Below are 23,313 nucleotides of genomic sequence, written 5' to 3'. Positions count from 1 at the left end.
GAGCTGCAGTAAAAATAGAATGATACAGACCGTAACCCAATATAATTTAACACTTGGCGTGCAGATGAAAGACTTAGAGTGAATAATATCTGCAATGAAATCTAGATCACAGAAATACTGAAGAACCTTCCTAGATATTGTGGGCTCTTGAAATAAATAGAAAATTGACGTCCTTACAGAGTGCACTAAGTGTTAACATAAATATTTATTTATTGCATAATGATGCTGAAGGATGATCCAAACAGAGTTGACTGAAAGTCTATGTTCTTGAAAAAACACATGAAATACTGTGGGGTTTTCTTTCTAGTGGTTAAGTGAAATTTCTTGATAGTCTCAGATATGCATTCTGCAATATTTATTCATTGAATTACTTGGATAATATGTCATCAAGTGTAGAATCAGCATCAGAATCTAACTCAACTTCCACCAACATACTGCCAATATAATATGTAGTTAAATCCTTTTAGTAACTCAGTAAGTAGTAAAGTGTTTCCGAATACTTGATATTATTGGTTTCTCCTATCTGTAAATTCTGATTCATTTTAGCTCATCAAAATGTAGCTGCTTTAATTGCCGTAGTGTCTGTCAATATAATGTGGATTGGATGTGCGAGTAGATGAAATACAGGTGTAAGAGTGTTGAAAAGCAATGCTTATTGAGATGGCTGGAACTCAGGTAAGTTTTAAACTGCTGCTGAGATAAACAAAGGCCTTTTCCTTGTCCCTCTGCCACAGAGTGGAGGGGAGGAAAGATATCCCATACTCAGGTAAGATTTGCAGACATGCAGTGATTAACCTGTAGACAAGACTTCAGTTGTTCCTCCTGTGAGTATTTGCTCAGGGAAAAAAAGCTTAGATGTGTACTTTGAAACATGTGCAAACTGTTACATCTAATTTGCAGCACCAGCTTATAACTACTTGAATTTTAATTTGTGTGGATGGCATTACGATCAGAGTACATGAGGTACCATCATGTGGGGACAGTGTTTTTAAAAATGGTTAAGTAATTGCAACTAACAGATCAAGTAGAGGTTTTCATCATCTGCTCACCAATATTTTTGAACAGAAGAACTGTGACACAATGTTATTTTAAAACTATTTACACAACTTTTTTGTTTGTACTGCATTACATCCATAAGCAATGAAAAGATTGCTAGATGTTTTAGGCCCTGGGGATTTGGAAGGATAAATACTTTAATATGCTTTCCTCTCTATATGGAGTAATACAAATCAAAGCCAGGTGCTACCTACTCTTCACTGAACAATCAGTCTGTTAATACAGTGTTCTGGGAGGATGTGTGTGCATGCTTACAGGGACTATGGCAGAGTTCAGGCATTCAAAAATAAAAACTTGAACACTTTGAAGACTTGACTTTCAGCTGGCTTTAATAATGGAAAGCTACTTAATGTCTCTTTTGCCCCTTTATTGCAATCTATTTAATTAAAATACTTTATGCTGATATCATCCTGGATTTAAAAGAATTATATCTCCAAAACTAGCTGTTTCAGAATTTAGCAGGGTGTATATCCAATTAAAAAGGTAATTACAATAAATTTTAGAAAATGGTATTGATTCATAACAGAAGAATAAGTATTTCATTGTGTGACAATAGTAATACTGTATCATAATTAGCTTTAAAATATTGTACTGTACACAAGCCACTAGCAGTAAATCTCTTTTGCATATCTGGATACAATTAAAAGATAAAATGCAGTAATCTCATTATAGAGCTGCTTTGCTTTAATAGAATGTTAAAGAATAACAAACATCAGATTAGTTGAATTTCCTCCTGCTGCATGTCTGTTAGATGGTGTTTGCAGTTGTTCAGCCTGTGAACTTCTATTTCCTAAACCTAAAACCCGTCAAGTACATCTAACCATTATTTTGTGGAAGTGGAACGTGACAACATTGCCTATTCCCTGCTTGCCTGACACACAGAGTGAATTGAGATACAAATTGAAGCTAAAGTTAAATCCCAAATCAAATCCCAAATCCCCTGATTTGAAGTTTGGTGATGTCAGTGGGAATATCCTTACTGACTACAGCAGGTATGAGTGAGACACAAACAACGGCTATAAAATGCCACCGAGCTCATCAGGACATGTTTAGCATGCAGTCATACAGCAGAACAAAAGGAATAAAAGCCTTTCCAAACACAGACGTTTTGGCAGAGCAGTCGTGCTTTTAACAACAGGTCCATGAAAAACAGAAGACAGAGGAAAGGATTTCAATGTCAACAGGTAAAATGCTGAATTTAAAATGTAATAAAAATTCACTACATCTGTCACTTATTTGAAACCTACATGAAAATTATATTTACCACTTAAGAGCATTGCAAAAGACTCAGATTGCTTTTAGTTTTTGAAAACCTACTGAATGCTCATTTCTTTCCAACTCCCAGAATAAAAATTACCTTTTCTTTGCCAGTAAATTGCCAGGAGTTTTGTCAATATCTGGATTTCCATTGTCAAAGTGTTTCTGCTTGTAACTATTAGTAAAGCTCTCCCCAGACAGGATATGTTGCTGTCCCCCTCTGGGCTTTTCCAAGCTGGTAACAGAAGGCCAGGCTTCTTGGTTTTAGATTTCAGTGTGTCCTGGGTAGGTAAACACGTAAGTGATTCTGTGCATGCCGATTCCAGCCAGGTCACTGTTCATATCCTTTTCCCTGGTTTTTGGGTTTGGTGGTTGTTTGGCTGGGGATTGCCATCTCTATATGTCAGCTTATCCTGCACTGGATAGTACGATCCTGTCCTTTTGTTTGTCACCTTCTAGTCCTTGAGAATCATGCCTGCATAGCAGTTAATAATTTTATTTTAAATCTTTAATTAGGATACAGTATTTAGTGCTGGTTTTTTTATTTATCTCTCTGTTACAAATAAGTGTTTGCTTGATCATTATCTAAAAAGATCACTTCTTCAATCAGAATGGGCTTAATTATCATGTAGGTTTATCCAAATGATTTTACGAGATAAATTCTCAGGAAACCGGCATTCTTTTTGAAAACTGTGTATGGTTTAAGATGCTTTAAAATGTCATATTCTCACAGGCCCTACCAGTTACCACAAGTATCTCTTCTTGGGGAAAGCTGTGGGAACAGCAGTTTCTCAAGCAGGCCCATATTTATTTTTTGGCAAGGACCAACTTTTTAATGACAACATCTGTGAATCATCTTTGAACAAAGCTTTGTTAGGAGAGATTTAAGAAGAGGAAAGTAAGCCATATAAATCTTGCGTGTGGATGGGGAAATTGCTCTGTGGTTTGCACTCTGCAGTGCTGCAGGTTTCTAGGCAGAAGGGCAAAGCAGCATCCTGTGCTGAGCCTTGCTGAACACAGAGTGCTCCCAGAACCACAGACTGACATGGAGCTGGTCACGGGTTGAGCCCAGTGGTGGAACTGCTCCTTCGTAAGCCCTGACAATGAAGGTGGGGGTAATGTGGCAAAGAGCAGGGATTGTTATTGCCCTGCAGGATTGAGCCATGGGAATGTTTGCTTAGGAGAGGGATGTGTCCTGCTGTTCATGAAAAGAGAACAGCAGCAGATTCACATTGTGTCCTACCCGTGCTGTTCAGGGAAAAGGAAAATGTTTCTGACTGTTCTGTGAAAAGGCGGAAGGAAGTTATTGCAGGGGATTTCCAATTCCCGGCTGTGCTGCACAGCTGTGAGTTGTCATGAGGCCCCACCCAAGAAGTGACAACCAACATTAGAGCTCTGTTCGGGGAAGTCATCAGGTGATTAGCCACTCAACAAAGATGGAGGAAATGTTCAGACCACAGGTAGGAACCTGCATTTAGTGCCAGCGCAAAGTGCCCTTTGTAGAGCTCTGGGCTGAGTGGTAGTTGTGGAGCACTGTGGTTAGGAAAGCTTGTGCTGATACTCCCTCTAGCCATGGGTCTGTATGCACACCTGTCTGTGCATGGAGAACACATCCGGGCCTCCTCACCGGCATGGATCACTGCACTGCACGTGCAGCCATGTGTTTCACTAGCCAGTGTGGGACAGAAATTAATCCAAGCTTCTGCCTAGAGGAGACTGATACAACATCCTGCAAAGTCCTAGGAATGTAGCTAGTGCTGGACTAAAGATGTTCTCTTGCTGGCAGGGCAAGCAAACAGCACAGATTAAGGAAAACATGGTTTAACCTACCCTTGGGTCCTCCGGCACTGAACAGAACAGACAAACCCAAATGTCTGGTGTACAGGGACTGTAGTCTTTGCACCAGATTCACCCACCTGAGGTTAGAGTCTCCATATGGGTCAAAAAGCTCAGCGTGTCCTCACGTAGGACATGTGTTAACCCCAAACCTGACGTGCCTTGCAACTTTAGGTCGTTGGGAAATGGAGACATTGGTCTTACCTTCCCCGAGCTCGCTGCCTGCTGCATGCAGAGGTGGGTTTTTGCTTTGTCCCCATCCCAAAAGCAGTGGGTTTCCATGGAATAACAAGAAGTGCCCTTAGGCACAGCAGATTTTATACAATACTTTAAAATTGTGTCTCTTGGTGCAGGATTCAGTAAGCAAACACATCCTGTGGCATCCCAGCCAGGCTTTGAACTTCCTGATTCTGGCCGTCTCAGTTGAACATCCTGCTTATTGTCACAGTTCAGTGCCTGAGTGGGAATCTATAACAAATCCACTTAGCATATTCAGATGTCAAGAACCCCCAGCTTTCTTCTTGGCTGGGTAGACACTCCCCAGCTTCAGTCCATCTTTCTGCTCTAAACAGAGTATCTGAAGAGGTTGCCCTGGGTGTAGATTCTTTTCTTCAGGGCTTATGAGAAGGATGGTTTTTTTGCCCCAAAATACCTTTACAAGTGCAGAAAAGTTAATTTTCTTTTTTCTTATTGTCTGATGTCTGACTTGTATCTACTCTCAACAGCTATGGAAAGTTAATGTATTTTTCTGACATGAATGTTTCTGGCTTATGAATGTTTTTATTATCAGTTTTTTCCTTTTGAGTATCAAGATTCTTTTACGCTTTATTATGTTATCATTCTCCCAGCTTGTCTTTCTTATCTTGGCATCAATATTACTGTATGACCTGTCATTTTAATCATACTTATTTCCATTCAACATGTCACAGGATGCACTTACACTTGTATTTATCCAAATATGCAATTGTACAGCTGCTGATTTTGTAATTATTAGTACAAAACATCAATATTCTGAGATCATAATATCTGCTGGCAGTCAGCCATGCTCATCAACTTCTCATCACCACACATCCTGATAGATGATCCTGGCTCACAGAAATACTGCATTTTCAGTGTCTTCTATCTTTCTGCCTAGAGTAACCTCTCCATCATGCCTCCTCCTGATCCCATTGCCTCACAAAGCCATTTTTCTACAACCTTTGTTGCTCAAGACATTTTATCTGACACTCTGTTTTCAGAGAGCCTACAAATTCCTAGATTGCCCCCTTAGTGTAAATGCCTCCTTCTATCCACAAAACAGCTTAGTAACAGGTTAAACTCTTATGTAAGTCTGATTTTAAAGAAAACTCAGGGGTGGTAGGTAAAGACGAGCCTCTGTCAAGAGGACCATAAGCAAACCCTGCCAGGGCCTTCAGCACATGGTGGGGGAAGCAGGTGGTAGTTCCACAACTGCAGATTTCTGGCTTCGGCTTCTCTTGTAGGATAGAGTTTGGGAAGAGACGTGGGAGCAGAGAAAACCAAAGAAACCTGAATAATCAGGAGGAAAAGTACAGATTTTGATTATTTATTTGAACTTGATGAGATCTGATCCTGAGATGAGTTACTTTGATCTGGTAGTGGTGTCCCACTGTTCCCTCCTGGGTACACTTTGCTAAGAGTTTCTGTAGGTGACAGTGACATTTCCTGCAGGCTCTGCTCTGTGCAAATGGGATCAGAGGGCAGCTGAGAGGGGCCTCTGAGAAGAGAGTGGGAAGAGAAAGTGTTGCAAGGGGAGGGAAGAAAAGAGAAAGAGAGAAAGAAAGAGGTTTCCCACCCTCTCTGTCCCTGAGTAAATCTTTTTATAATCTGCCAACACAGGGGTAAGGTATTCCGTGTCATTTACTGTTCTTCATTACACAGTATAATTCCAACGAAAATGCATAGGAGAAGAATCATGGAACCATTCCTCATCCTTCCTCAACCTCAGTGTTTACATGACAGTTTGAGGTATAAAGGAATGGGATTTCAGTTCCTTCAGATTCTCACTCCTAGACCTGAGGTGAGAGAGTTCCCAGTACCACCAGTGCTCCCGCTCAGATTCATTCAAGACAGGAGTTGTACAAATGACAGATTAACGCATCCCCTGTAGGATTGTCTCTTAATGCTGATCAGAACAGTAGCTGGAGGAATAACAGTCCTTGTGCCAGCTCTGTGACTCTCTAAACAGCTTTGGTACTATCTTTGGTGCCTTCAAAGAGGTAAAATGGTAATTGAGGAGTTGCAATTTTACCGTTTCACCAGAGAAATGTAAATTGCAAGACATTTTTGACCATTTTAGCACCTTTTAGACAAAATTAAAAGGTAAAGTGTTTTAGTTGCTTAGGGTATAAAGCCTTCCAATGCGTGTTCTGTAGGAGGAAATTAAATATTGGAGAGATCAAGATAAATACATTTGGGGCTTAAGTGTTTGCAGTAGTTCTGTATAAGGAGTCATCAGAGACTGCATTAGAGATCACTGAAGGGTAATGCGCTTTTACCAACATTCTATTAAAAAATATTCCAAATAATCTCTGTCCCTTGAACACACTTATTACGGCAGAGCAATTTTCACTGCCTTTGTCAGCAATATTTTATCTAGTTACTTTTCACAGGAGCAACTACATGTGTACTTATATTTCTGAGATGTGTTTTGAAAACAGCCCTAAACTGAAAAGTCACCCATCTCCTCATTTTCCAATGAATTCCCACTCACCAGCATTTCTCACAGGTTTTAATAAAATGAACTTTTTATAAACAAAAGTTTCCCAAAGCTGAATGGTCCCAAACAGGAACAACGTAGTCAAACCACCAAGAGCATGAAGCAACTTGTATTTGATGGCTAAAATATGAGAAAGACAAGCTTCCAAGAAAAATTGCCTTACTAAATACATGAAGCAGAACATACTTCTTGATTCAGGCTATAAGGGCAGGCTGCAGGTTGATAGTTTGACCCCACACTTGTAGTACTTTCTTCTGTGAATGCTATTTGTAAGGGTCATGTTGGCACCCAGAATTCAGAGGCCAAGGTAAATGGGGAGTAAAACTGATCCTTCACAAGTAACTCTCATGAGCTGTGTGATTTAGATCCTTTTGACAAGAAATTCATTTAAGAGGTGTAATATCTCTGTTATGCCAAGCAGTGATAGGATAAATGGGAAGGTTAAGGCAATTTGCCCCCAAAACACCATAAAGGCAAAATTAATTAAGAGGAGTTAACAATGAAAAGTACTTCAAATTGCTCCAAAATAGATAATTCATAGAACTTAATGGAAGCTCCCTTTAAAATAGGAATGCCATTAGACTGTAAGTTATTTAAACAATCCTGCTAGTCTAAGGAAAACACTCACCTTTGAGTTACTCTTTGTGCCACACAAGGTAACACTGGCCTGGCCAGAGCTGAATGACAGTGATGTTGGTCCCTGATCCATGTGCTGCACCATGTGGCACCTCTGCCACTCTGCCTCCTCCATGGAGCCCTCAGCTGCTCTCCAGTGAGAGCAGGAGAGCGAGAAGCAGAGCACAGGGAATCACTGTGCCGTTTACACCCCACGCTGCTTGGAAGCGTTAGCCGTGCTCCACTGTTTTAGGATTTTAGTCCTATCAGGGGAAGCACTGTGAGAAGCTACATGTTTGCACATGGGGATGTCTAGAGGAAAAAGCCCCACACATTTCTCCAAGGAAGGAAGATAGTAAAAGCAAACCCTGGACCTCGTTTCTTCCAAAGGTAAATTATTCCAGGTTAATTCAGACAAGGTTATGAATTACTGCAACCTTAAAGGCTTTAAGAAACCCTCTGTCATCTCTCATTGCACACAAGTGAAAGGCAGGTGGTGCAGCTGTTTGACAGTGGAAATACAACTGAAAGGCACTGACAAAGGAAAAGGCAGTTTCTGTTTCTCCCTGCTGCCACCTTCCCTTGTTTTATGGTTCATAAGGAAAGCTTGAGCAGTCGCTGTTGTTTTAGAGGAGGAAAAGAACTGCTCTGGTTTGTTTTCCCTCCCTCTCTCTCTTGAACCAATGTTTCCTGGGGGCATTTTGTCTTTACTTATGGAAAGAAACTGCCTTCAGTACACCAGGTACACATTTTGAGGTTTTTTATTCCTTGAGTGTCCATTTTAAGGTAAAATAATACTTCTTAAAAGAGTGCTGTTGTGCCTGAAGCCAACAGATATGCCATCACAATGTCTCAGCTGAGAAATTTAGGATCAAAACAGTACCCTAAAAGAAAGCACAGTTTAGTTTTACAGCAACAGAGAGCACAGCACAACTGCTCTGTACTCTGTACACAATTTACTACAGAAAGAACAGAACTTCAGGCTGAAATATGTGACATATCAACAGGATCAAGAATTTATAGGACTGGATCTGGCTGCCTTGAGAACAAGGTACTTACAATAACTTAAACCAGCATGTCCTTAAATACCTTCCCTGAAAAGAGTTCAAAGATTAGGCACATTATTCCTCTGCAGATGATTTTGCATCTGCTTTATCTCACAGGGTCTCCTGTCCATGGGTTTTTAAGCGTGTTTATTTCTGTCCTTCAATCCTGAAAGCAGTCGAGTAATATTTCCCTGAAATTACTGTCCAGGATGGACAGGAGAGCTGACACCTTTCAGAGGCATTTTAGGGTGTGTCAGGCTGTAATGCCATCTGCTAGGTACGAAGTCAGGAACTGGATATACCTTGCAAGAGAGCCAAGTTAGAAACCTTTTTGGTTTTATATGATGTACCAGAGTGTGGTGCCTGAATCTGTACAAACAGGATGAAGTCTTTAAATTATGGATTACTAAGGGTCATCATCACAGTTCTCAGTGATGGAAAAGTCAGTTGGACATAGGATCCTACAGCACATCTTCTAACACTGTTGTTAAACTGGTTTCCTCCATTTGCCTCCATTAATTGCCCCTCATGTTTAATTGTATCAGAAGCTTTTATTTTTCTGACTTACATTGTATAAACCTAGTTCAGGCTCCTGAATATCACAATCAGAAAACGTTTTCCTTCCTTGTCTTCCTGTCTTTTAGGATTTAGACAGATTTTCTAACATTCTTTAGGCTGTCTTCTTTAATCAGTTTCTCAAACCCTGTAGTGTGCTTGTTCTTCTCTGGATGTCTAATAGTTTGTCAAGCCAAATTTGAATTACTTATGAGATAAAATACCATAAGGAACCAACCAAAGTTTGAATATGACAAAATGGTATTTTGAAATTTAGAAAATGTTTTGTTGTTTTTTGGTTTTTTTTCTCTCTTGAGGTATCTTGTGTCACATTAGAGTTTGTTCATCTTCTAAATAAACACTTCTGTCAAGTTTGCAGATTAGTCTTCATTTCAGCAAGATTTAAGTCCATTTCCTACTTTAGAGCTTTCTGGAATGATGCACACTTGGTGTAGGTATGATTTGCACAAGCAAACCCACCTTGCACCAGTGACCCACGTGGGTAGCTGCATTCCCCAAAAGGGGTGAGACACATTTGGCTGGTGCCATTTAGAAGAAATGTAATCAGCATTTTGGAAGAGGTGAAAGTAGTAACTGCATATTCTGATGAGCAAACATCTACTTTCGAATAAGCAGACAGTACAATTTCTGGCACTGTGGGAATCATAAACTCTCATCTGAGGTCCAGATGAAGCAGGAATGTTAAACAGTGATAACCCAGGTAGCACATGAGGGTAAAAGCTACTCTTTCAAACTTTATTCAGTTTAGTTGTAAAAATCATTGAACATTCTCAAAGTCACAATTTTAGCCCATTTACCATAGAGTAGCTGCCCAAAGTTGGCAGTTAATTCACAAAGATAAGCAGGACTAGATCAGTATGGGCATGAAAAACCCAAACTGAAAAACTCTTGGACTCACTAGAAAGTGGGTATGCTGAAACCAACTGATGAAACTGTTATTTGCCCAGAGGACCTCAGAAATTCTCAGCTTTCAAAACTATTTGCTATTCATCTCAAATTAAAGAGATTAAAGAGAATTTGCTATTGCAGTATTGCAACTGCCTAGTAATAAATCATCATCTGATATTTATAGCCCAAATTAAGACTGGTGACTCAGAGACACTGCTGACCATTTAGTAGTGAACTCCTAATAATCCAATCTGGAACAACAGGGAAGGGAATAGCTGTCTAATGTGAAGTCAGACAAGTAATTTCCTATTTAAAATTTGATTAGATAAAATCTTTTGAACATGTGCTTGTAAAGCAACAGCCTGTTTAAATATGTATAGTGCTGCAACACACACAGAACGCTGTTACGACAGCCAGCACAAAGAACATTTGCAGTAACCTGAATGTGCAGGGGGAAGCACAGCACCCTGGGCTAAACTGGATCAGAATAAATCTCTTACACGATGGAAAAACATTAGAGCTGATGGGGGAAAAGCAGTTTTCATCCTGTTAAAAAGCCACAAGCGTGTTTTTATTTTGAAAAAGTATCCTTTTCCAAAGCGGAAGCATTTGGTAACGTGCAATTGGAAGAACATTAATTTGAGGGGGTGTTTTTGTAGGTTTTGAATACAAAAGGAAAAATACAGATTCAGGCTGGAATGTTTTGCCCCCTGTAAATAATATATAGTTTTTAAAGCCATCTAGTAAGCTTGATATATTCAGGCAGAAAGTTCTTCTGGATTTAAAGGCATTATATTCTAAAATTCATGAGAAAGAATACAGGCTAGTAAAACCAAGATGGGGGAGTTTGGCTTAATCCTGACCCAGTAATCATCACTGGGGATTTTGCCTTTGACTTAATGAGACAACAGTTTGAGCCAACACACCGTTTGATTGTGCTGCCCTCCTCCCTTCTGTACAGGCTGGTATCCCTAAGGCTGCCTGCAAAAGTACTGCCCAGGATGGCCTGCAGCGATGAGCCTGGCCCCTGCCAAAGCACAGAAATTACATTGGTTCAGGTTAAGGAACAGTGACACTGGCTTTTTCTCATACCCCAATTCATATAACTTACAGAGGTCATGGCAGCATTTCTAATCAGCTATTGATGATTAAGCATCCTCTCAAAACTGAGATACAGTCCCAGAAATGGGATGCAGTCCCACTGCAAGTTCAAGCAGAGAATCCAATTACAACAGTTTAGTACAGTTGCAGCCAAGCTGGAACATTTTATCACCCATTATAGAAAGTACTTGCAGAATTGTCCTGAGAATCGAAATATTCATGTTATATTCACACATTATAAAAAATTACTGTTTTTGAAAGTGACCAACTATTCGTGTTCACTGGAAGTTAATTTTTTTCTTTCTCTCTTCATGCAGCTCTTCAGTTTTTATTAAAGCCATAGGGACATTTTTCCTTTTTTTTTTTTGAGTCTGTGGTGTGAGAAACATCCAAGTGTTCTAGGTGGTCTGGTAAATACCTGCTGCACTTGTGTTCATTCCATGGACCTTAGGTGGGGGTTTTCTCTTGGAAGTTCTTGCCTTATCCTTGCCTGCCAGCCTCTCCCTCAGCACTGTCTGTGTGGGATCACCACTGTCCTTGTGGAATTAATTACAGCCCTCCAAGTGATGAACTGGACCATGAAACCAGCAAGGCACTGCCCGGGTTTTGGTTTTCCAAAGCTGAAGAAAAGCCTCAACAGAGGCTCCAAGTCATGAGTCTTACAATCACATTCAGCGCGTATTTGGAGGCTTTTCTTGTAGTTGCAGCAATTCTTTGATTGGCAGTATCATATTTTTATGTGTAGAATGTGAGGTTTTCATAGAGTTTCCTGGTCAGGTCCCTTGGTGTTTAGAGGGGATTCCTACACTGGTAAGCAGCATCCAAGTGTGACTCTCTCTCCTGTTCCCAAGCAATCTGTTGGATATGCAGTCCTACCCAGTTGGGTAGGAAGATACTGGCTGTCTCCGGGCTGTTTCAAGGCTTTGACTCCTGTGACATAAACTCCACATGGATATCATGAGCTGAAAAGAGCTTAATCAAAAAAAAAAACCCTACTATAATCATATTCCAGAGTCTTGTGGCATGTTAACAGGTCCCTGAGAGCTTGTCAGTAAGTGAAAAATATGCATGACACTAATGGGGACAGAGCATCTTACCCAAAAGCATCACTGGGAAATGCCCAGTGGGAGTTTCCCCATTAATCCAAAAAACCCCGAGTTATCACTGTCCATCCATGAGATGATAAACCCACAATCCTTTTGATTTCACACAGAAGCCTGGGCACTGTCAGCTGAACTTCCTGCTTTAAAATCCGTTCGCATACTCTTTGTCAAGCACATTTGAATAATCTGTGTCACAACAAAAATTGGAAGTGTGTTGTATCAAAGAAGATTTGAAATTAATTTTTTAAACTGCAGATAAATCATAAACTTATTTTTGCAAACTATATGAGAATACATTGCAAACTTTAAAGAAGTCTGCTCAAAGAAGCAAATACACAACCACAGAAAATATTTTTCTATCTGTATAAATACACTGAAACCCTGTCAACCTGCAGAATACATCAAAAGAAGGTTTTGTAAGAAATAAGCAAATTATAAATTCCTACAGTGCCAGTTTTCTTGCACAGATTATGCAAAGGTGTGCTTCAAGTAAAGTTGCATTTTATTAAAAATGTAACTCATGATAAGATAGATGTAACATTTGAATAGCAATTTAGAATTTATATTATTCTTGCCTTATAAAAATAAAATAATATTGAAAAAGTGAATTGAGCTAACACAAGTGTGTTCAATATGCATGAAATCTCTCTTTAGTCTTTAAAGTGCAGAGCAGATAGAGAGTGGCCATTTCCCAGTGCTGTAATTACTGTGTCACCGTCTGTGAAGCATTTATGTGAAGTACAGTACTTCTGACTAACCATGAACAAACTCTGCATCTTGTTAGAAGTCAAATCATTATTTTCAAATTCTTTACGTTCTGGTGATACTGGAATGCGATGTAATCCATCACTACTTATATTTTATATAATTAAACACAATCCCTTTCTTCTCTAAGCATTCCTTTTAGACACACCTATGGATTATATATACTGTCTTAATAATGTAATTTTTTAAAAGCAGTAGACTGTTATAAAATAGAAGTTCTTCTTTATTTGTTCCCTCATGCTGCAAAGAAGGCTTGAACACTGGCACAAGTGTGTCTTTACTTAAGGGTTCTTTCTCTTTTTTTGCAGATATGTGCATTGATTTTGGTTGGAGATAACTTTTCTGTTTGCTGTGTTCCCCCAAAAGAGCCTTAAGGCTAAGTCCTTGCAATGATACTGGTCACAGCTGCTAGGTAAATGCTAGCAAATTTAGAAGGTAAATAGTCAAAACTCCCTCCTTAGCGAGCGTTCAAGTTCTCTGCTCTTTTCATTTCACCCACGCATCGCGCATCTCGTTGATTTTTGAGATTCGGGATGTGGTCATAAATTGCCTTCTGAGACAGAAGGCTTTCCCATGGCAGCCTCCCCTTTGGGAATGGGCTCCTGCAGGGCCAGGCCATGGATCCATGCCCTGTTCTGAGATCAAGGCACATCTGGGTGTGGATGTTGTAGGCAGCGACTGGGCAGCTGCGCCAGCAATGCATGTGCCAGGGCAAGGGGTAAGTGCTGGGACAGGCGGCTTGCAAGGTCAGAGATCCAGGGCATGCAGGAGCTCCCTCTCCCTGTGCCCTGTTCCGGTACGGTCACGTTGGTGTGGCAATGGGGATCCCCAGCTGGTTGTTCTTGGCTCTCAGCAAGGTTTCAGAACCGCCTGAGCCGCGCTGAGCCCCAGCAGTGTCTGTGTGAGGGGAGCATGGCAGAGCAGCCTCACAGCCACCTGCCCTGGCACGGCAACCTGGTGCTCCCAAAACAAGCAGCTCTGGAATCTCTTCTCTCCTGGGCTCTCGGGAAGTCGTGGTTATCATAAATGTGTTGTGCCCAGACTGTATTAACACCGCTGCCTCAGAACGTAAGGCTTTTGTTCTTGGAAAGTGTTAAGATATTATGAGCTTAAGGAGATTTGTCCAGAAAAGAATTTAGAGAAAATTGCCCAGCATTAATGCCTTAAAATGCCCATCATCAAATGCATGACTGCAAAATTCTCAGGCAGGATGCGGTAATGTAATAATTGATGCATCTGTGGGAAAATCACACCTTTTACTTGAAAGTACTATATTAATACTGCTTTAAAATTCTCCATTAAGCTTAGGTAGTGCACATGTTAGTCAGTGCTAAGGAAAACTAGTTGTTACAGGCTGTAGATAAATTTATTTTGATTATTGCCTTATCTTAAGTGAATACTTCTTAGGAAAAATACACAAACATGATGAAATTAAATGACTCCAGATTATTAATACAGTGCCCCAAGACTACTATTTTGTTTGGCTTATTTTTAACATATTTGTTAGAGCTGGAGACTTGAATACTATAATTCATCAAAACAAAGTATCATTTCAGAATGGACAACAGGAATAATTTCCCAGAAATCCAAATTGTGCCTGTAAACTAATAAAGCCTCTACATGAGAATTGGTCAGATACTTTTAATATTAGTTAGCTGCTAAAGCAGCTGTCTGTACAGTAAACCAGCTACACGGTTGCAGTCATCTTTTTTCCAGTTCAGTCTAATAGCTTGTACAGTAATGTTGGGAGTAAATCTCAAGAAGTGGTGAGATGCATGTGGTTAAGGCTTCCTTGGGGGCTTCACTTGTGACAGTTTCTTGAGGAAGAAAACTAATTTGATCTATTGGCTAGAACCAGATGTGTGAGCATGTGTGTATTAGTGGCATTGAGAACTGTTATAGTTTGAATACTGGCTGAGATGATCAAGGTTTAAGATTAGGAAGTGTGTATATTTCTGTTTAATTAAATAAATCACCTTTGAGCTGACTATAATAAGAGTTTCAGATTAGCTCTGTAGAGTAGCTGGAGGTACTGAACACCTATGACATTTTTTAGATCACAGGATAGTTCTAATGCCATCCCCAAGGAATGGCACAAAGGGGTTCTGTTCTCTCCAGCACCAGATAAATGTGGAGCCCCTAACCCTGTGATCCTTCCAAAATAACATTCTCATTCTGCTGTCAAGTAATAAGAATCCTGTGGAGAACTCCCACAGACATTGTTTCTCATAACGTCTCGTGGAAATTGCTGAGAAATACCAGTAATGAGAAAAAATTATGCTAAGTTCTCTTCTCTTTCAAAGAATCTTCCCTGAATCTTCCCTTTAATACAATCAGCCAAAAAATTCCAGACTATTAGTATGCCAATATGTTAATAGAGCTCCCCAGGATCTGTCATCTTAGTTAACATCAGCTAAGTACCTGCCTTTAGTGTTTTCATCTTTTGAATATGTATGAAAAATTTCAGACAAGTTTTCAATACACTAGTATATTAGACAAAAAAAATTAATTTCTGTATGTAATGAAGAACGTACATTGATATTATGTACTCTATTAAAATAAAATTATCTTCAACTTTAAATAATATTTATTTTTAAATTTAAAACAGGTCATCTTTGAAGATGAACAGGCATGGCCCCTTGCCAAAAGAGCAATCAGATTTTCTGCTGCAGAATATATAGAAAATCATAACAAACTTAATTACCTGTACCACTGCTGAAGGCCCTTCATATCTTAGCACTCTTGAGATTCAGCAGATTGTATCACATCTTCCTGATTAGCAATTCTGACTGAGAAATGAAACATTCTGATTTACTGAAATTAAAAAAAAGGAAGATTCAATTTTTAAAGAAGACAATCTGTGAACAGCCTCAATTTTAAAGTATAACGGCTTACAAGAAATGTTTAAATCTCAGTGTATTTTTTTGAACTACATTAATTGTTTGTGCCATGTGAATAAATATCAGCATAGTTTTCATTTTCTCAAATCTCATATCTTCAACCTTTCTTAGAGGTCAGTACCTCAGCCTGAGGGGTTTCTTTAATTATTGTTATTTCTTTTCAGATTTTTCTCACAAAAAACTTAGTACAGTGATCCATGTTCACAATTTCTAGATACCAAGAATCCATGCAGTATTCAAAATCTCTTATTTTTGTCTGAAATTATTGAGCACTTCTGTCATATGTCTTAAGATCTCAGAAGTATCAAATGTGATTTTTTCTCCAAGGGACTTTAGAGGAAACTCAGCTGCTGGAGCAGGTTACCTTGGTGGGAAGATCCTACCGGTCAGAGCAAGGGAAGGAGTCAGGACAGCATTTGTTACAGAGTGCATGAGCATGGGGAATAGCTGAGCATTTCAGAGGGAAAGGCTCTTTTTGTGGCTGTGAAATCTAAATCCATATTTTGCTTTTTGTTCTTTATTAACATTCCCTTGGTATTGCTTATGGGTAAAAAGTTAAATACTAATTTTCTGGCACTATCTCAGAAGCTGTCAGTGCCTTAGGATTCAATTATTGGCATTTGTTTTATAGGCAGAAAAGAATGTATTCAGCGGGGGCTCAGGGTGGGGATAAAATCACCCATGTCCCCTCACCGCTCACACAGCTCTGGTAGTTCTCAGAATCATGTGTCCCTGCTCAGTGTTTTCTCAGCCCCCTTTGTGATCCTTCTCTGAGTTCCTGGTTTCGTCATACTGCAGTTCTACTGGTAGCACGTGTTGCCTTTTCTCTGGCCATGCCCAGGCTTGTGCTCCATGTCTTGGCTGGCGCCTGCTTTCCTTAAGACTTTCTTTCCTGGAAGTGCTGCGCCCTGATCACACGTAGCACCACAGCTGAGCACAGTAACTCCATTTGAGCCTAATTCTCTACTGATTCTTTGCAACCCTTCAGTGCCAATCAGAAATATCTTTACAACATCCTCCAGACACCATCCTCTCTCTTAGGTTCAAAGATTCCAGTTTCTACAGCCTGGCAGCATGTAATCAGGATAGGAGATCCATCACCCTCCCCTGCAGTTCCAGCTCTGCCAGTTCAGCCCCGTCAGACTCCAGCTGCAGCCAAACTTGTCAAGGCCAAACGTGATCAGGGCAGGAGCACTGAACTCCTCTGGACTTTGGCTTGCTAATAGGAACGGTACTGAGGGGCATTTTCTTTATGTGATAGTGATTTTGGATGAGATGAGAAGAGAAATGACATCTCAGTGTGGAGAGAGCACATGGTATTGAGCTTACCGTGGTGCAGTGCCTGTGCGTAGCTCGTAGAAAAGCAAGGGCAGTGCTTGGGTGTTTGCCTTCCTGAGGCTTTTACACAGGGAAAAGCTACAGCAAGTACTTGGGTCTCTCTCATTTACAGTTAGGGCTATTTGTATGCTTAATAATAGCTTTTCTGTGGGATCTAGAGCAGATAAGAACAAGCTTTGTTCCTTCTGAGCTTTCTTTTGCATCACACCAGATTTCCACAGTGTTTCCGTCCCTTGCAGTGAAAGCATCACGGGTAATTTTCCCTTCTGCCTGCCTGTGTAGCTCCCTGCTCTGGTGAGCTATTGTATGCCAGAGGCTGGTTCTCCTGCCACTTATTCTGATGGGAGAGGTGATGAATGGGGAGAGAGGGGGTTTTTGTTGGTTCTATGGAAGCAGTCAGACTCTGGCACTCTGAGGCAAGTCCTACACTTGGCCTGCTACCCAAGGTGATGTGGTATCTGGTGATGTCACACCAGAAATCAGACTATCCTTCCAAATCACCTGCTTTTCTAATCAGATGGAATTCTAAGGAGAGCATTTTACAGCCTCTCATTAAGCTGCAGTTCTGGCCCCAGCTCTGACTGTGGCAGCCCTTCTGTTGGGTGCACTTGTGCTCACACATGTGTGCATGGACACACATGCCAACCATTCTGAATGTTTGCATTACATGGGATACCATTAATATCCTCCTTTTACTCGTCTTCACTGCGTGCTTATCAGCTGAACTAATGTCTGTTTGCTTTCCCAGCTGCATGTTACAGACTTAGTTTAATTTTAAAAAATCAACACTTCTTTAATTAAAAGTAATTTCCAAACTGTCACTGGAGTGCCAGATGCAACAACTGGAATCATCCTGTCCCTCATTTCTTTTCTTCTCTCCTCTCTAAAAACACCGAACATCAACCAAGAAGAAAATTAGCAATAATAAGCCTATGAAGAAAAGAAAGAGCCAAAGAAAAGCAGCATTTACTGGTATGTCAGCCCTACAGAATGAGCTGCAGTATATCAACCCACCTTAAAAAACTGAACCCAGAACTCCTCCCTGCTTCATTTGCCATTGTATTCATAAGTAACATATTTATTGCTTTGTATTATTTGAAGTTGTATTTTTAATGTTGAGAAAACTATCATAAAACATATGGCAATACTTAAACATCGCTATGGAAGTGAAAAATTGACTTTTCCATAAAAATATATTCTCTTGTGGAATTATGGCCCTAGTGTGCTCTAAGGTGTGCTTCTTGGATAGTGTGCTAATGTTATACCTGGATGTATTGTCTGCAGGCACTGGACACAATTCTCTGGGTGTGCAGAAATTAGATAAGGAATAATTCTTTTGTATAATAGCATCCTTTGTGCAATGCAATAAAATTAATTCAGCTTCTCTCCATAGAGCTTGTCTTCTGTCCCAGCATTAGACTGTACTTCTGCATTTTACTTGGGCAACAAATATTTTCTTACTTCCCTCTGTTAGAAAGTCCAGCATGGGTAATTTACAGAGCAGCTCTGATTCTGGAGTCAGCCTATAACTCCATGTATATTTTTGCAACATGTGGCTCTCGGGTTAAGTTGAAGAAATAAATGTGCCCCAAAGCAGGCTAATCTGTGCCTCGTGTGGTGAGAGAGTGGTTATCCTGCCTGTGTCAGGGTACATCGTGGAGCACTGCTCAGAAGGTAGAACCCTCGTCCTCAGGAGAGCTCCTGTACAAAACTTGGGTTATTTACAGTGTTGCTGACCTGTAATTCAAATACCTCATTATTCATGAGACTGGGTCTGCATCTTTCTAAATATAAATTACCATTTAGCCTTTTCTTTGGGGGGGATTCATGACTGCAGGTGAGGCCTGATTGAAAAGAGAAGAATCTTTGCTACTCACTGCAACCCGAAAAGCTCATTTTGAAGTCCTGGAAATTGGATTCACCTTTCCCCTGTTTGCAGAAAATATCTTTAAACCCTTGCTGGCATGGCTTTTGCTAGAGGAGTGTTTAGCCATATGGTCTGTCTCTAGTGCTCTAGCCATCAAAACTTTTTAAAACAAATCAGTCTCATGGTTTTCCATCAGAGACATTACCGTGGATAGCTCTTCATGGTGAATCACTGTCTTCTAATGCTTCTCACAGGCGGAACATGTGACATTGGACCATTCCTACATATATTTCCTACTAAGACATTTCAGTCTCAGTTTCCAGTTGCATGTATTTACTGGCATAATCACAAAACAGGGGGACTGAGCGGCCACATACTGAATAGTGTAGCAGCTCCTCTTCTGCTTTACTGTTCACTTTTAATATACACAGCTGCAGAACGGTTTTGCCCTGGGCTTTCACATTGTTTTCCAAGTCCCAGGTTGACTTCTGGTATCTCACACTCTGCCCTTATACTCCTTGGTCACTAGAATCTACTTAACGATCCTCTTTTCCATTCTTTGCAAATGTTCCACTTATTTTGGATGTTCAGCTGGGGTGATCTTTTTTATCTTTTTTTGTCTTGGTGCTGCTAGAGGCTCTCAAGTGACACCAGTCTGTGCAAGAGCCATGAACACTTCAGGTGAATTCTGTGCTGTTAAACCCACACTGGAAGGTACTTGCAGCTCACACTTCTGGGTGTTTAAAACACAGAACCTCATTTTTGTTTTTTAAGCTTCTTAGTCCCAGGTGGCACCAACAACCCTTACTTAACTGAAGCAGCCTCACCTGGGAACCCACTCCCTCATCCTCCCCTGTGGGACCAGGAGCCCCATTTAAGCTCCAGCCTGGGGGTTTAGCAGTGGTTTGAGCTGTGTTATAGGTAGATCTGTTTCTGGGGTGTTAGCTGAATGATTTGGCTTTCCTGGTTTTCCATTGGAGCCTTTGGGGCTTTGGGTACGACCTGCTGTTGTCACCACCCTGCTCTGCTTACCTGGCTCTGTTGCTGCAGGACTATACTGTGAGGTGAGTCCCTGCTTCTCCCAGACTGCCAAGAGGGGAGGAAGCGTAAGAGGTTTGCACTTATTCCAAAAACATTCCTGCTTCTCAGAAGTGTCCAATAATGAGGAAATGCAACATAATATTTAGAGTTTTGTGGAGGAGAGAACCTTGAGGTCCCTTTAATAGAAATAGGCAAGAACACTGTAAATGGGGGGCCTGGGGAAAGGGCCTGTTTTGCTCACACAGAACCCTTATTTTGGTAATGTCTGAATGTGCTAGTACAGCTTTGACTCTTCTGATGTTTTATAACTATAGTTATCCTGAGCTTTGAGATGAAAGGTCACTTTGAACAAAGTGGGTTTGAGCGTCGTGTTTGTGTTTTTTTTAAGGCAAAAAAAACCCCTTATCAAAGTGCTTGTGGCCAGTGCTGCCATTCAATCAGTTGAGTTTCACTTTGCCTCTCAGCTGGCTGAGACTGAGCCCCAGCTATTCTGCTTTCAGCCTTTGTGAGCTCTCTATGCCTGTGGCATGTTCTTTCATCACAGTGGGTTTCTGTGGAGATGTACCTTGCTCACGTGGGGCTTCCCATCAATCCGACCATTCTCCTGGCGTAAGCTTAAGAGGAGCTGAGCGCTGCATGGGCCGTATACACGTAGTGTAGCTGACAGTAAACAATGACAGCCTCTCTTCTCAGCACCTCAAACCAGCAGATATCGTCAGTCTTTTCTCCATTATGTCTGAAAAGTTCTTGGATTCATGTTCCACATAGTGTAAAACACTGTGCCTGGTGCAGCTCAGGAGCATGTCACAGTCTCTTTTCTTTTTGAATGCCCAAAGCTCAAAAAGGAGCATTTTGGCAGCCTGGCTCTCACAGGATTTAGTGAGTGGGTGATTGTGTCATTGTAGCTGTGGGTGAGCAGTGTAGGTGTTCTACAAAAGGTTTAGTGTGCCGGGGAAGAACTGTGTAGCTCTAAGTGTGTCACAGAAGGTGGGAAGTTACTGGGGTGTTTCAAAGGTGATGGCAAACTGAAGTGTATTTGACTTCCCTAAATCTGCACTTGTGTACTGGATGGCCACAAGTCCTTTCTAATATTTTTGGTATTTCCTTCCAAACAAACACAGTTTTGTAGTACTTGGATAGGGATCTCTAGCCCACCTACTTGCACAGTATCAATCACAGCTGTATTGGAGCTCTTTAGCCTTTCATCTTTTTTTTTTTTCTTCACTATGCCCCCTTGTTTTCTTAATTTTACAGCTGGAGAACTGGCATAGGCCACCAATGGGAAATAGCCCAGCCCATTCCACATGAGTTATGTTTTGCATTGGTTTTAAGTGAGACTCTTTAAAATATAATTAAAAGTTTTATTGTTCCTTGATTAATATGCTGTTCTGTTTCTAGTATAATGCTCCATTATCCATACTGTTCCTCAGCTATTTTACAAATATTTCTATGCTGTATTTATTTTGGCAACTGCTGCTAGATGTTGACTATATGAATTCTTTCCAGCTTTTTAAAAGCCATGTTGCTGTTCTGTCCAGAAAATGCATCTGTGCCAGGATATCGTGACATGGGGAGCTGTACTGTCACCTGGGAGCACAGGCCTCTGCCTCCCCCAGCATGCCAGGCTGAGGTGATGGGGAGCAGAAGGGGGGGGTCACAGCAGGATTTATATTTGCTCTGCCATCTCCCAGCACCAGGATTGGCAACAGAGCCAGGGTCTCCTGATCCCTGGCTGCCACCTCACTGTGCTGCTGGTCACTGAAAGTTTCTTATGAGGGGAGAGCAGCACAGGAGGAAAGGTCATAAAGGGAGCAGAATGACCTGCTGTACCCACTTTGGAGTCTGATAGATGACGAAGGCTGAAACAAGCAGAAAAGATGACCCAAGGATGGAAGTGTGTGTCTGTGCTGTGAAACTCCAGGTGGAGAGGAACCTCTGTGGAAAAAGTATGAGGTGTGACCCATCCTGCCATGCCCACCTCTGCACAGGATTCATGGGGTTAAAGGCTTCAGAAATCCAAAGAAGCAGCAGGACAGTGTTGTATTTGCAGTTTTGTGTGAATACATGTGCATTAGTTTGAATTCTGCAAAATAAACTTCCATGGAAATATATGGTTTGGGCCAAGTTTTTGAGTGATGTTCACTGGCAATGCTCACAACAACCGGATACAAATCTGGTCCAGACCTTTTAGTTCAAGGTATATATTAGATGTATGACTCCATGCTTCTGAAGCTTTTGGGGAAACAACTGGTTTGTGTTACATTCTGTGGCTTGCATAATCTTGTCTGGTGTTCTGTGTGCCGGCTGCGTGTCAGGAGTTTGAGCCTCATTTGTGCTCTGTGAAGGATAGTTTCCCTCTGGAAAAGGGAAGGGAAAAACAAACAAGCAGCGACTTAACTTCTGTAGGTTTGGGGTTTTTTTCTTCTTCTGTAGACCTTTTCCTCTGAGCTTCAAGACAAAACATCTATCATGGCTGCTTTCTTTCAGATCTAGGCATAGAAAAAATGTCTGGAAAATCTGAAATATGGAGCTACTGCAAGTATTGATGCCCTTCACAAGCTCCAGCACCTTTTAAATAACCTGTCTAGAGCCAATGGGAAATTTGAGGCTGCCAGACAAAACAAATGGGACAAAAACAATGGTGTCCCTTCCAGGCATCTTCCACTTTTGGTGGTTCAAGGCATAAACTGGCCATGAAGAACTGTTAGCTTGTCCCACTGATCCCACGGCTCTCTGACACATTAAGGGCTTCATTCCTTGCCATGTTTCTCCCTTCCAGCTGCTTTAGGTAGCAGTCAGAACTTAGAGTAAAGGAAGAAGTTGTCTGCTGCAGTGAGTTCATTTGGAACAGGCTTTTCCACTGGGGGTAATATTAGAAATTATGGTTTGGTTATTGCCAATTAACAGACTAGTCATGCTTCTGGTAGTGGGGATTAGAAGTCTTTATTCTGCATCATCATTTGAGACCTTTATATTGCTGACAGGCTGTGGCATAGAGGGCCAGACAGCCCATTTGAGTGCTGCAAAGCACTTCCACATTAAGAGGTCGTTGTGCTGTTGAATTCAGGTGTGTAAGATAAATCATCTAAGGTTTTGCAAGTCATAATTCAGTGAGCAAATACCATAACCCTCATTTTATTAGAGCAAGGGACTAATTAATAGATAGTGTGCAACATGTCTGAAGGAA

The 23,313-nt window shown here is 40.9% G+C and overlaps 1 protein-coding gene across 2 annotated transcripts in view; it reads left to right on the top strand.

Annotated features, from left to right (window-relative positions):
• Nucleotides 1–23,313, top strand: part of LOC113990140 (glypican-5-like) — a 359,722-nt gene that overhangs the window by 265,559 nt on the left and 70,850 nt on the right. The gene's annotated exons all lie outside the window — the stretch shown is intronic.

Source organism: Pipra filicauda, unplaced genomic scaffold (assembly GCF_003945595.2).
Source record: "Pipra filicauda isolate LSUMZ 115617 unplaced genomic scaffold, ASM394559v2 scaffold186_size1760508_pilon, whole genome shotgun sequence".
Lineage (NCBI taxonomy): Eukaryota > Metazoa > Chordata > Aves > Passeriformes > Pipridae > Pipra > Pipra filicauda.
This window is presented reverse-complemented; position numbering and strand designations above follow the sequence as displayed.